The sequence below is a fragment of the Lygodium microphyllum genome, chromosome 27, assembly GCF_053477565.2.
Source record: "Lygodium microphyllum isolate KBCC chromosome 27, Lygodium_microphyllum_v1.1.10, whole genome shotgun sequence".
In the NCBI taxonomy this organism is placed as follows: Eukaryota; Viridiplantae; Streptophyta; class Polypodiopsida; order Schizaeales; family Lygodiaceae; genus Lygodium; species Lygodium microphyllum.
In genome coordinates this window covers 40,910,589-40,923,548 of record NC_141161.1, presented here as the reverse complement: position 1 = coordinate 40,923,548, position 12,960 = coordinate 40,910,589, and the positions used below count along the sequence as shown (strand labels likewise).

At 40.0% G+C, this 12,960-nt stretch overlaps 1 pseudogene; it reads right to left on the bottom strand.

Annotated features, from left to right (window-relative positions):
- Positions 1–6,584: 6,584 nt before the first annotated feature.
- Positions 6,585–7,324, bottom strand: LOC148012248 (CDPK-related kinase 3 pseudogene; annotated as a pseudogene).
- Positions 7,325–12,960: the final 5,636 nt, after the last annotated feature.

The following is a 12,960-nucleotide window of genomic DNA, read 5'->3' as shown; positions in this document are numbered from 1 at the left end:
TCCATTAATCTCTTTTGCTTAGTGTACTACGGTACCTACCAATCTGCAACCAATCTCTAACATAAAGTTCTTCTGTGAAAGCCACAATATCATAGACATGACAAACATGATCAACCATAGTGGCTGAAATTTCTGCATCATCCTCTTTTGCAAGTAGAGTCTCCTCATCATCATATCTGGCTCTAGACAACATATCTACCACTGGATTATCCTTCCCTGCTATGTGTTTAAATTCTGGATTTAATGACTTGATGTATGCAATCCATCTCAACATGGCTATATCCGGAGTAGAGCAACTCGTAATCATACCAATCAATGGCAAGCAATCTGTCTCTACCGCAACTCAAGCTCCAATAAAGTACTCATTGTCACATTTGAGAGCCGTGACAATCCCCAATAACTCCCTCTTGATTTGCGGATATCTCCTCTGTCTCTCGTTTTGGACTTTCGCCCCAAACCGAATAGCATACCTATTTCCATCTGCATCATCTTGACCCATAGCCCAAATTATGCCAATTGGACTAGTGTCAACTGTCAATACAATAGGCCTTTCACAATTATAATCCGCTTTCCTGAGAATAGGAGCATTCTGCAATAACTTCTTCAATTTCCGCATGGCTCTAGTGTGGCTCTCATCCCAATAGAATTTCTGCCCCTTTCGAAGCAACTGATACAAACAATCTGCTATGTGTGCAAAATGAGGTATCCAAATCATATAAAACACACAAGCACCAATGAATCTCCGTACCTCTGAAGTAGTAGAACAATACTCTGCAATCTTGCCTATAGCATTCACCTTATTAGGTGAGGGTTTTCTGCCATAATATCCACACATATGTCCAACAATGACAACCTCATTCACTCCAAAAAAAGATTTTTGCCCTGAAAGTGTCAAGTTCACTTCTTCTAACCTGGCCAAAATCTTCTCACATGCTGAAATATGATCAGCCACAAAGTATCTGCATCCCTGCTCATTTAAGCTCTCATTCTTCTCTTCTTCTGCACACCCCTTAATGGGCACATCATCCAAGAAAGGCATAGTAAGCTAAGGTATGTAATCACGAAGGACCTTATGCATGGCATTCATCATATGCGCAACAGAATTAGTGGCACCTTGAGGCAAGGTACACATCCTGACAAGCCCAATAGGAGTTCTCATGGTGGTTATGTCCCTACTTTCCAAGGCCAGCTGAAACTGATCATATTCTGAATACAAATCACCCAAAGAATAGATGGCACGTCCAGCAAATGCCTTTGCAAACTCATCCACAACTGGACCTATACCAACATTCCTGATAGTAACTCTGTTCACTGGCTGCATGTCCTGAATAAATCGAAGAGTGCCATTCTTCTTTGGAACTGTAAACCACCTGTTTGAGTATGGTGTAGATGAAGGCTCAAGGATTCCCATCCTGATTTTCTCATTCAATAAATCAATCAGCTTTGGCAAGTGTGCTTTAGGCACTGGAATAGGTTGTAGATTCCATGGGATATGAGGAATAGTAAAAATGACCATAGGAGCAACAATATCAGGATTCACACATCCAATCTCATGTGGGAAAAAAGAAAATCCCCTTCCATGACACTCAAGCATCTCTTGAAAGCATTGCTTCTCTATGGGTAACAAGAAATCACCATTTCCAATTTTCAATTCAGCAAGAGTCTCTGCTGAAAATTTATGACCAATATGCTCCGGATTCCTCAAAATTTACTGTTTAGCAGCCCTCTCTATTTGCTGATCACTGTCAGGTGGAAGCGGTACAGCAACCGGCTTCACCTTCTTATCCACAGTTTTGAATTTCGTGTCAACCCTGGCTTCATTATGCTCTTCTGCATTACATAAACCTTGCTGTAAATCAGCAATTCTGCACTCCAATGGCTGAATATTCTCAGCCCTCTGCTCTATGGACTGCATAGGAACAGCCCCAAACTTTGAATGCTGAAATATTTCAGCAGTAAACTTTGTTGGCTGAAAATTTTCAGCCCTCTGTCTCTCTAAAAGCTGATCATAACTAGCTGGAAACTCTGTTTGCTGAATTTCTTCAGCACTCAACACTCTTTGCTGAGTTTCCTCAGCCTCTAACTCAATCTGTGACATAAAATCTGCAATTTCATGAAACATGTCCAGGGACTGCACTAATACATTACCGTGACAATTCAGCATATCAGTTTTCAGCATATCTCCCATCTCTGTCATCATATCTGCACAAATCACACTGTCATACATCCCATCTATGTGCTCATCATCCTCCAAAATTCCTGCATTTTTCAAATTTTTCTCCTTCCTGCATATATACTGCCTGGCAGCTCTAGGCAACCTAGAAGTCTTCTGATAACTCATCGAACTGTTTGCTGAAATCCCAACAAAACCGGAGGAGAAAACACCGCTGCCAGGAGGCGAGAACTCCAATCTCCTCTCCTCTGTACCACCGTTGTCTCACGAAACGGGGGTACCTAATGAAAACCCGAATCCCTCGCAGTGGGCAAAGGTGCATCTCTGAGAGTATCTCTATTTCTAACATGGTTCACACATACAGTCATAAACTGAATTGCTCTCATACCATCTTTACTGCGAATCCGTGCATAAGCAGATCCATCATCCATGACCTTTGTTTCCATGCGTATCTCTGTAATGAATGGTTGACCAAGAATTATGGGATAAGAGCATGAATCCTGCACAAAGAAATGAAAATCCTCCTCCACATCACCAATAGAAACCCTGACACTAGGACAGGCAGCATATAAATCACCTGCAGTGTTATTGGCAGCTCTCATACGCCACCCATGCTCTACATCCATAGGCCATCTGTTACTCTCATAAACTCCACGAACTATGAGATTAATCTCTGAACCATGATCCAGCAATGCAACATAAGGCACCTCTTTCTCTCCAATCTTTACCATCGTCTCTGTAGTTGCCCTAGCCCAATGGCTCCGCGAAAAGTGACTACGCGGTATCATGACAGGCTCATCAATTTCAGCATAATGCATAGGCTGAACCCTCTTCTCTACCTGCGAAAAAACAGAAGCATTATCAACCATAACCTCATCATCATCCTCATCCAACTCCCCAATCAAAACTCCCTGTGTATCAGTGGTAGACAATGCATGTCTTTTCCTCTTCAAGACCTCCTGAAACTGATCCTGAAACTCTCTTTTTGAGATGCCCAAAAATCTCAGAAATAGTGAAAGTCACCTCACTACCAAGTATCTTATCATTAAAGATTTTCTTCATGTCTGTAGATGTCTCTATATCGGACATCAATCTGAATCCTGTCTGCTTTCTCTCTCTAGGCTCTTGCCTCTTTTCTTTCTTTTAAGCATCCTCCATCTGTCGATCTGGCCCTGGTCTTGAAGACGGTCCTGCAGTAGGTGGAGTAACAAACTCACCCCCTCTAGTCTTCTTAGCTGCACTTGGATTTTCTTCATCCCTCTTACGCTTCTCCTCAACAAGTACATCTGCACCATGAGACTTAGCCAAATAAGCATAAATAGAATACCTGTCAACAGGCGAGTCCCAACCTGTCTCTGATCTGATGCTAGAGCCTGCACTAGTCAAAACAATTTGCTGAATTTTCCCCTTGTTTGCAGTCTCCATAGCATATGTCCATAGCGCTGACTGAGTCTCTCAACCCTTCTCAATCTGGACTCCATATACAAAAGCATCACCTCTAGCTGTCACATAAGAAGTACGCGCAGCCGTGTCCTCCACTAACTTCTTCATTCCACCTTTACCAAAGTTGGTAGCAAGTGGAGCTCCTGTCTCAGTCAACCAAATCTTACCATCTTGCCCCCAATATACCAAATTCTACCTCCTTGCATCCTGGAAAGAGTCACAATCCCTGCAATGCTGATGGTCCGTACTATCACACCAAATACATCTCCGATCTCTCCTAGGTGCATTAGGAGCACTCCTAGGTGCAGTAGGAGCACTAGAAGAAGTAGTAGGCATAGTCGAAGCAAACTGCTCCTTCAACTTTCCCACCAACTCCGCTTTGACTGACTCCAGTGTCAAATCTGTGATGCCTTTGATTATGTCATCAAGAGAGGTAGGCACCGATGGAGCGGATGGTTTTGGAGCAGAAGGTGTAGGCATCGGTCGTGGAACAAGAGGAATAGGTGGAGTGGAAACAGTAGGCACTGGCATAGGCCAAGAAACTGACTGAGGAAGAGAAGAAATGACAGGGATAGAAGTAGACATAGGAGCTGATGATGGTGTAGGTGTCATGGAATCATTCTGTAGGCGAGTCTTCCATATGCTCCTCTTGGTCAAAGTCGAGACTGCATCCTGAGCATCCTGCCAATCCGTTTTAAGACCCATAGGCTTCGTGCGATCTTCAAGAAGCTCACCCAATTCTTCTTGAAGAGCAAGATCTGCAGCTTGCAAGAAAAGCTCAACTTTTTCAACATCCAATGCTCTTTGTTCAATGGCATCAAGCTGACTATACCTCTCTTCGAATTCTCGAATCAACTCCGAAGCAGCGAGACCTTTGTTTGGCATGTAGACCCACTCTCGGAATGACCGCCGAGTAGCCATACCAAAGTCCTCAAGGAAGTATTCTTCTTTCAAGGCCTTCTCAAAATCTTGCCAATGTGTATTTTGAATAAAAAGATCAGTCACTTTTGTCCTCAAAGCAGGTGTGACAAGACGAAGGAAGTACTTACTCATAAGTCCAGCAGGAACTCCAAAAAACCCCATCTTGATCTCATATGTCTTCAAATATGCTGAAACATTACGCCCGTCAAATATCTTCTTCTCATTCTCAACTGCTTCAATAGCCTTAGTCGCGCTGTTTGCATTCTCCTGCTCCGAATAGAGTTGCCTTTACTGGGACAACTACTGTTGATGCAATTGTTGCTGCTGCTGCATATACAATTGTGTTTGCTGATTTTGGAGCTGCATATACATGGACATATTCTGCAAAATCTATTTTAGATCCTCTGTTGAAGTACTTGACGCAACAGTCATTGATGGAGCTGAAGTAGACGCAGTTGGAGTTGTAGAAGAAGCTGAAATAGAGGCTGAAGTATCTCCCATCCTGAAATTTCTGTGACGCTTTCACGTCGGGTTCACCAAAGATGTCGAAGGGTTTTTGAAAGCAAAGTCGCGACCACAAAGGACCTTGATTAATTTCAGGATAGAAGATCAATCATACAAATAAGCAAGATAAGAGGATTTGTGAGCAGCAAAAGCACTAATATTGTGCCAGAAAAATCTGCAGAATCCACTATTCAATCAGCTAAATATTTCGACAATCTCTGAAACTCTTGACCAATATATATCAGTCCTCAACTCTTTCGCTGATAGATATCAGCCCTCAATAACTTTGGAAACCATAAAATTACAGCCTATGTCTCAATATGCTGACATACAATAGCAAACTCTATCTCTTGTTGAGTGATCTCAGCTATCTACTCATCTCTCATAGAAACTGTAGTCTTTGGATGCATAACAAGGAAAGAATCCTGCACATAACTTAAACTCTCTGTAGTACTCTCTGCATATTCCATGTTTGAAGGTGGCTTTGTTGGGTAAAACTCCCTGGCATGAAGCAAAAATTGAAGAGTTGAAGTAAGCCCTATTCTTTACGTGCCACTCAGTGCATCCATATCCTGAGTTGCACCACCATAGCTGCTATGACGTGCATTCAGGTGAGCTCTTGTGCTGAATCCCTGCATTATATTTAGTTCATAGTTTTGAAAACCTTGGGCAGGTGTCCAAATAAGCCTGTGTGTCCATATTCCTGTGGAAGAGCATACTCGGACAAGAAAATTCTGAGGGAGAGGGAAGCTGTATTGTGTATTCCCTTTGAAGCAACATCATCAACAAAGGAAGGATTGGCACAAGCGGCGGTACTGAACTCCAAAGGAGAGCTGAATCCAAACTTATTGCTGTGATTTAGCAACCTGTGAGCTTTAAATCGTTGTGCAGAGCAGAACTCGATTTGGAGTAAGCAGCTGGTAGTACTTTTGCATCAAGCTTCTCGAGGTGGTTCTGGAAGAAGCGCAGAGAAGGATCCTGAAGAATCGAAGGATTGCTTTTGTAGAGTTGGATGAAAGGCTTGAGCATGTATGACATTCTTCTTGTATTTCCATAGCTTGTCGGATACCTCACGCTCTTTAATTGCAACTTATAATTCTTCCATACTCCAGCGAAGTTCTGCAGCCTCCTCTTTCGATCAAACTACTATTGCCACTGTGACCTCTGCGCGAGGGAGAAAACACCCTGTCAGAGGATGTAGAATTGCGGGTTTATCATGGCTGCGATGTGATGGGCTCCGTCTCAAACTAGAATGAGATCTTTCCCCCATAGAAAATTTCTCTCCTTCCAGAGCCTCCTGTTTTTCTTGCTTTTTCTTCCCCCAGCTAGACAATACGCCTCCCAGAAAAGCTCAAAAACTGGCCAAATAAGAAGCTCGCTGCGCATAATGCGCAAGTTTGATGCATAGTCAATGAAGCTTATCCCCATGATCAATCCAGTCCCATGTTCTCTTGGCTCTGGTTTCATGCCTCACATCACCAAGGCTGAACCATTTCAGCACATGACCATCCTTTTGAAATTCAAAAGCTCCTTCTCCCTGTCCTCAGAAAAGCAAAACGGCCAATAAAGCTCTCCTTTTTTTCCATAATAGCCTCAGAAAAGCATTTCTCAGAAAAGCCTTTCGGAAGTTCTCAAGAGTGACACGCCCATCCTTATTAGGTTCTAACAGGGTATACTGGGCACGAAGATAAACCAACTCATCTTCTGTAAGAGTCCTGGACAAAGCCTTTAAAGCTGCTCGTTTCAAAGGTGACGATCGGAGATAAGCTTTCACCAACTTGTAAACCAATATATCCAAAGGAATCTTATTATCTCCACGAAGCCAGGGGTGCAAGGCATCTCATCAAAACTGGGATTAGCACGGATCACAGCCCGAAATATCCCCGACTCAGTGCGAGCCCAAAAAGGCCGATTTCCACAAAGAAGAATATAAGTAATAACTCCAATTCTCCAAACATCAGCCTCTGTGCTGTATGATCGATGAAGAACTTCAGGTGCAACATAGTAGGCACTTCCCACGATGTCATTAAGTCTCTCCTCTGGCTTGACAAAATCCAACAGACCGCAATCAATAGCCTTCATTGGTGCAGCTTCATCCTTCGTTGTGAAAAGAAAATTCTCTGGCTTCAGATCCCGATGAACAACACCTTGTAAGTGGCAGAAGGATACTATGTTCAAAATTTGAACCACAATAACTTTTGCATCCTCCTCAAAGTATCTTCTGCCCCGTGAGAGAATGCGATCCAACAGCTCTCCTCCCTCGCAAAGTTCCATAATCGGCATATCTTGAAATAAGTGTAGCCCATGAGATTGCATCTCGAGTTACTAGTCTACCAAAATTCCTTATTCTTCTCCGTCTTCAGTATAGAATGAAAGAGCAAACATAACAACTAAGTATGTACAAAGTATCAAATCACACACACGACTTTTGGGTGGTTTACACATCTCGAATGCGCAACAATACGACACCGCATTTTTTAATGCGCTTATAGATGTGAAAATAAACGCACAGATTTTTCATTTCTCATAAAGTCCCTAAATATGATCAAACATCTTAATAGTTACTATTTTTTAGAATACATTACCAACTTTACTTCTTTGTGGTCTAATATAGCTTACCCAATCGTACTTCTTTGTGCATCTTGGTGCATTGTTCTTTGGATGTGCGCATTCAATTCTAATACTATAACACAACAAACATTATATGTATCACAAAAGTAAATGGCTCTTAATTGATATTTTAGTTGTTTTTGAGTATTACAAATATACATTCAATCATTCAAAGCTAATTATATGCTAGAATGAATGATCAATCTCATCTTCAATGAGATCGGCCCTTGCTAGACTATCTACCTCTAGGTCTATGTTACCAATAGGCAATGAAACAAATAAGCCTATCCCACTGTCAGATATATTGCTATGCTTAATTTCTTCATCATCATCTGCAGCCATATTGTTATCCTCTTTTGCGCTTCCTTGAACATCCTCGCGGGGATTATCTTGCACTGCATCATATATATCATCGATTATGGAATCATCATGTACATTATCATTGATTGTTGGATTCTCATCAACTATCTATACGTTGGTAGCATTGCCATATATTGGTTTTGAACGATTAGATATGGGGATAACGTGCCACCATCGGTTATTGTTTACCATTGGGTGATACACAATCTGCATTTTAAAAACATAAAGTAAGTAACTTAGATATTTATTGTACTTTGAGAATGTATCAAGAAGTAATATATATGAAAATAAATAGCTTCTAATGTACCTGCTCGCATTGTTGAGGTAGTACGAATGTGTCATTCTTGCCTTGGTGAAATTTTGTAGAGTCAATCACTATAAAACCACTTGGATGACGTCTAATTGTGCAATGCTCACCCGTTGTTACTACTTCTTTAAACCACTTCACATCTAGTACATATATAAAAAATCGCCTAAAGTTAAGCTTCAAAATATCTTGGATCAAGCCACAATAACCTTCCATGGTGCCATTGGTATCCTGGAAGTTTGCAAGGATACCATAATCCTGGGTATTTCTCTTATCATCTATACGTTGAGTTAAATAATGTTTGCCTTCACACTAAATAGCATTGAACAATGTACACTAGTAGTACATTGTTGAGATTATATTAATGATTTAGTTAAAAATGAAACATGTAAAATTATTATATCATATATAGCTAAAGATAATTTAATTATAAGTATGTCTCACCTTTGATAACCAACCTTGTGCGTATTCCCACTCCTCTTGCAATATATCCATCGCCTCCTCTTTTTCCATCTTCTCAATTTATTCATGTAGCCAATCTATCTCAATATGATGTGGAAGCGCACTTAAATGTTCTAGATATGGGATATTACATCCATGTCTAGTACAAAATGCTTGCCTTTCGCTTACTCTTATTGCCCTTGCTTCTTTATATAGTGTCACCGATTTTCTCATTACTTCAATATTAAGTACACAAAATACATTTAACTTACAAAGTTTCTCTTTCATTAGCACTTTACTCATTCCTTTTCCTTGAGGTATTATAGAGTTCATCCTCAAATCTTCATCATCTTTCCATATTCGTGGTAAAGAGGGGTCCACTTTGGTAAGATATTCAAAGATTTGTTCAAGGGATGATTGCACTAACCAACCCTCAGTCATGCTTCTCTCTTGCCGTGCATTTTTCCTTACAAAATATTTTAGGGTTTTCATAACGCGCTCTAGAAAAAACATCCACCTTGCATGAACTACCCCACAAATTACGATCTCATCAATCAGATGTACGAATAAGGGTACTTGAGTAGTCAAAATAGAGTGAGGAAAAGTTTCTTCCACCAAACAAACCACCTCAATGGACAATACTCGAGCCTCTTGCAACGTATTTGGATTGATTTCCTTCTAACTCACAAATCTACCAACATGCAATTGAGAACGATGATTAGTTTTGTCCTTAAATTCAAGCGGGTTTACTACGTGATGTTTATAATATGTAAACTAAAAAAAAAGTATAATGTATACATACCTCGTGAGCTCACCCATCTTGTAAATGATATCATGCACATCTTTTGAAACACAATGAGATATGCTAGTAGGAAGGATGAACTATATGTAAATATTCATACATTGTTAATTAGTCTACATAGTTACTCCACTAATTAATATGTTTATGGCTATGAAAATCCTTACCTAAATCATTTTGTGCCAATCGTGAGACTGCAAACCAGATAGTTACTCCACACCTCTTTTCTTTTCTTTATGAAGGCTCCCTTGAGGCATCTCATATATCCTGTGGGACTTTGATAACATCCAAGGTACATGTGGTAACTCGATCTTTTCTCTAGGTCCAATGCGTAGCCAAGCTCCTCTCATACGTCCAATGCTACATAAATCCTCCCTTACATTGACAGAATCATGAGCCCCGATTAAGTGATCCCATAATGTAGAGGCAACATTCTTGAATATATGCATGGGGTCCAACAGGTGATTGATCTTGAGTTTAGTCCAATATGGGAGACAAAAAATATATAGATAATCTAAGGCAAAAACAATATATTATTTCTCGTTCTCATAATGGAGTATACTTTAAAGACAAACAAAATAAGTAAACTAGTTACTGACTCATACCGAGTGGAGGATGATCATTGGCATGTGTCCAAGTGTCCTTCCAATCTTAAATGGTTAGAGATTCTGGAGTTCTTCCATTAGTGGAGGGAGCATATTTGGGGTGGTCAATAGGAAGAAAACGGTGATGATTGTCATAGATAACCTTTTTCAGGCGTGTCAATCTAGAAGAAACCAGAGAGGGACCGCAAATTGGACATGCATGATATCCTGATACAGTTAAACATGTAGAAACAAGTGGATTAATGATGACATATATTTGATTAAGGGTAAGAATAAATAAAATAGAGTACGCAACTACCTGAATACTCTCCATAGCTTGAAAAGTCATACATGGTCGACAACAACATACCCTTTAAAGTGAAATCTCTAGAGGACAATGATGCACTCACATCTTGCACCTCAATACCTCTCCATACATTTCTAGCTCCTTGATCAAAGGCTCTAAGTAAACGTCCATGTTTTTTACTTTGTGTTTTTCAGGAATCAAAAGGGACAACATTACGTGTCTTTTTTTTATTACCATGGACTGAGGGATATTATAGTTCACCAATACCACTGGCCATGCACTATATGAGGTGCTTTTGATACCAAATGGATTTATTCCATCTAATCCTAGACCAAATCTTAAATTTCTGGACTCTTCTTTGAAAGTAGGCCATAAATTGTCTATGTGTTGCCAAGCTGGTGTGTCTGAAGGAATTCTCCACTTTTCATCACTTGAATGGTGACTAGCATGCCATGACATGAGTCTCGCAATAGATTCACACTTAGAAATATGTTGAATACGTGGAATAATAGGAAAATGTCGCAAAACCTTATGAGGCACATCCATTGATTTCATCTCCTGGTTGTATCTTGGTTCACCACAAATAGGACACTGTCGCACAGATGCATGATCCCCATGAAACAAGATACAATCATTGACACATGTATGGATTTTAACGTAATTGAGACCTCCAAGAGATATCAAAAAACGCCTTGCTTGCTCCCTTCTAGTTGGTAATTTATTTCCATTTGAAAGCATTTGTGACAATAATCTACATATATTGTGTAAACAGAGTTAACAAACCGCGAATTTTGTCTAGAAGCATTTATGAACTAATATCAAATGATACATACTTCAATAATGTATTGAAGCTAGCATTACTCCATCCATAAATGGTTTTTAAGTTCAATATCTCGAGAGATACACGTAGAATGGAGTATGTGCAACCTTCGTACAATGGAGTTTTCAATGCTATGTGTAGTGGGTCATCTGTCTCTCTAGTGGTGCCCTCCCCCCGAACCTCATGGGAAAATAAATCATGCACCATGTTGTCCAAAATCTCTTCCTCCAAAACTTGATGGGGCATTTGAAGAGGGCTGCTATTGTCGTCATTAGTCTCTACTCCTCTTGAGGACTCTACCTCCTCACGTCGACGCTTCGCAGCCTCTCGATGCCCTAGAGGGACCATTTCAGGATGTGGTACTGCATCCTGCTCAATAAGAAAAAGGAGGTTTTGTTTAATGGTGAAGACACAACATACATTATAAGGAAACAAAGCAATAGTGACGCCGGTTAGCGATACATAATAGCAGCATTATTGTTTGCGTCGCAAATGTGACGCAAATAGTGACGCCCCACAAAGAACGAGAGGAAACCTATAAAGCCTTATAAAGCCAATTCCGAAAGACGGTGCAAGAAGTCACAAAGGGAGTTTTGCGTTCGAAGGAGACAGGCCAAGATCATAAGTCCGCGACCAAGGTGAGAAGGTCGAAGTCTCGATGGCTCCTAAAAAGGCTCAAGGCACAAACGCAAGAGGATCATCTCCTAACATCCATGTGGACATTTCACCACAAGTCCAGGTTTTCCTCCTAATTTTGTTTTACGTCATAATATTTCAATTGTGCATGATTCATTTATGAAAATTAGGATGCATTTTTTTTCGATTGAAATACATTGGCTAAATTAAAGGAAATAACTTCAATCAAAGAATCGGTCATTTGTATTAAATGAATGAAATAGAAGAACATAAGATCTCTATGCATTCCTAGCAAGTGGTTTTTATGCATTGCAAAATAATGAACTTAGATTAACTAAATACCCATCTTTGCAAATCAAAATAATGATAGTACACTTTGATTATGCATGGAAGGAATAAATCGCATGTCGCATTATTGAACATCCTTTCTTCGAATTAATTCTTTAAAGAAGGTTGCTAACAACAATAGGAAATTGCTAGGCATGGAAATGGTTCTTAAATCTGCGGAAAGTAGATTAAAATCTAGTCAATTGGCTTAAATCTCAATCAACTACAAATATTTACGAAAGGTTGTGTAATACTCATTCAGCGTACGAATATCTTAGTTAGAAAAGAAGTAGGAAAAATGTTGCATGGTTCACATTAAACCCTAACACTTAGTAGCATAAATCTTGAATGCATGTTCTAGATGAATCAATAGAAGTTATGCCGTAACTTAGCATATGCTTTGATTTTAATCAGAAAATTAGGGTTTGTAAATCTACTCAAACGTCGGCAATGAATCAATGTGGTTACGAAAATGGTATCGTAAATATCTTCAAGAATATACAAGTAAATTGATTTAAACCTAAACACTTAAACCCCGGGAGGGACTCGTTTAGAAATATTTAATTCAATGCAACATATCCCAAAGAGCTAACTAGGGTTTAGCACGTTGAGGACATGACCTAATCGCTCTTATTACTAAAGTTGAAACTCTTAAACCTAAAGACTTGCCCACATTCACGGAATGTAGGGACAATAGGACGTACTTGCGAGAGATGATCTAGGTTTCT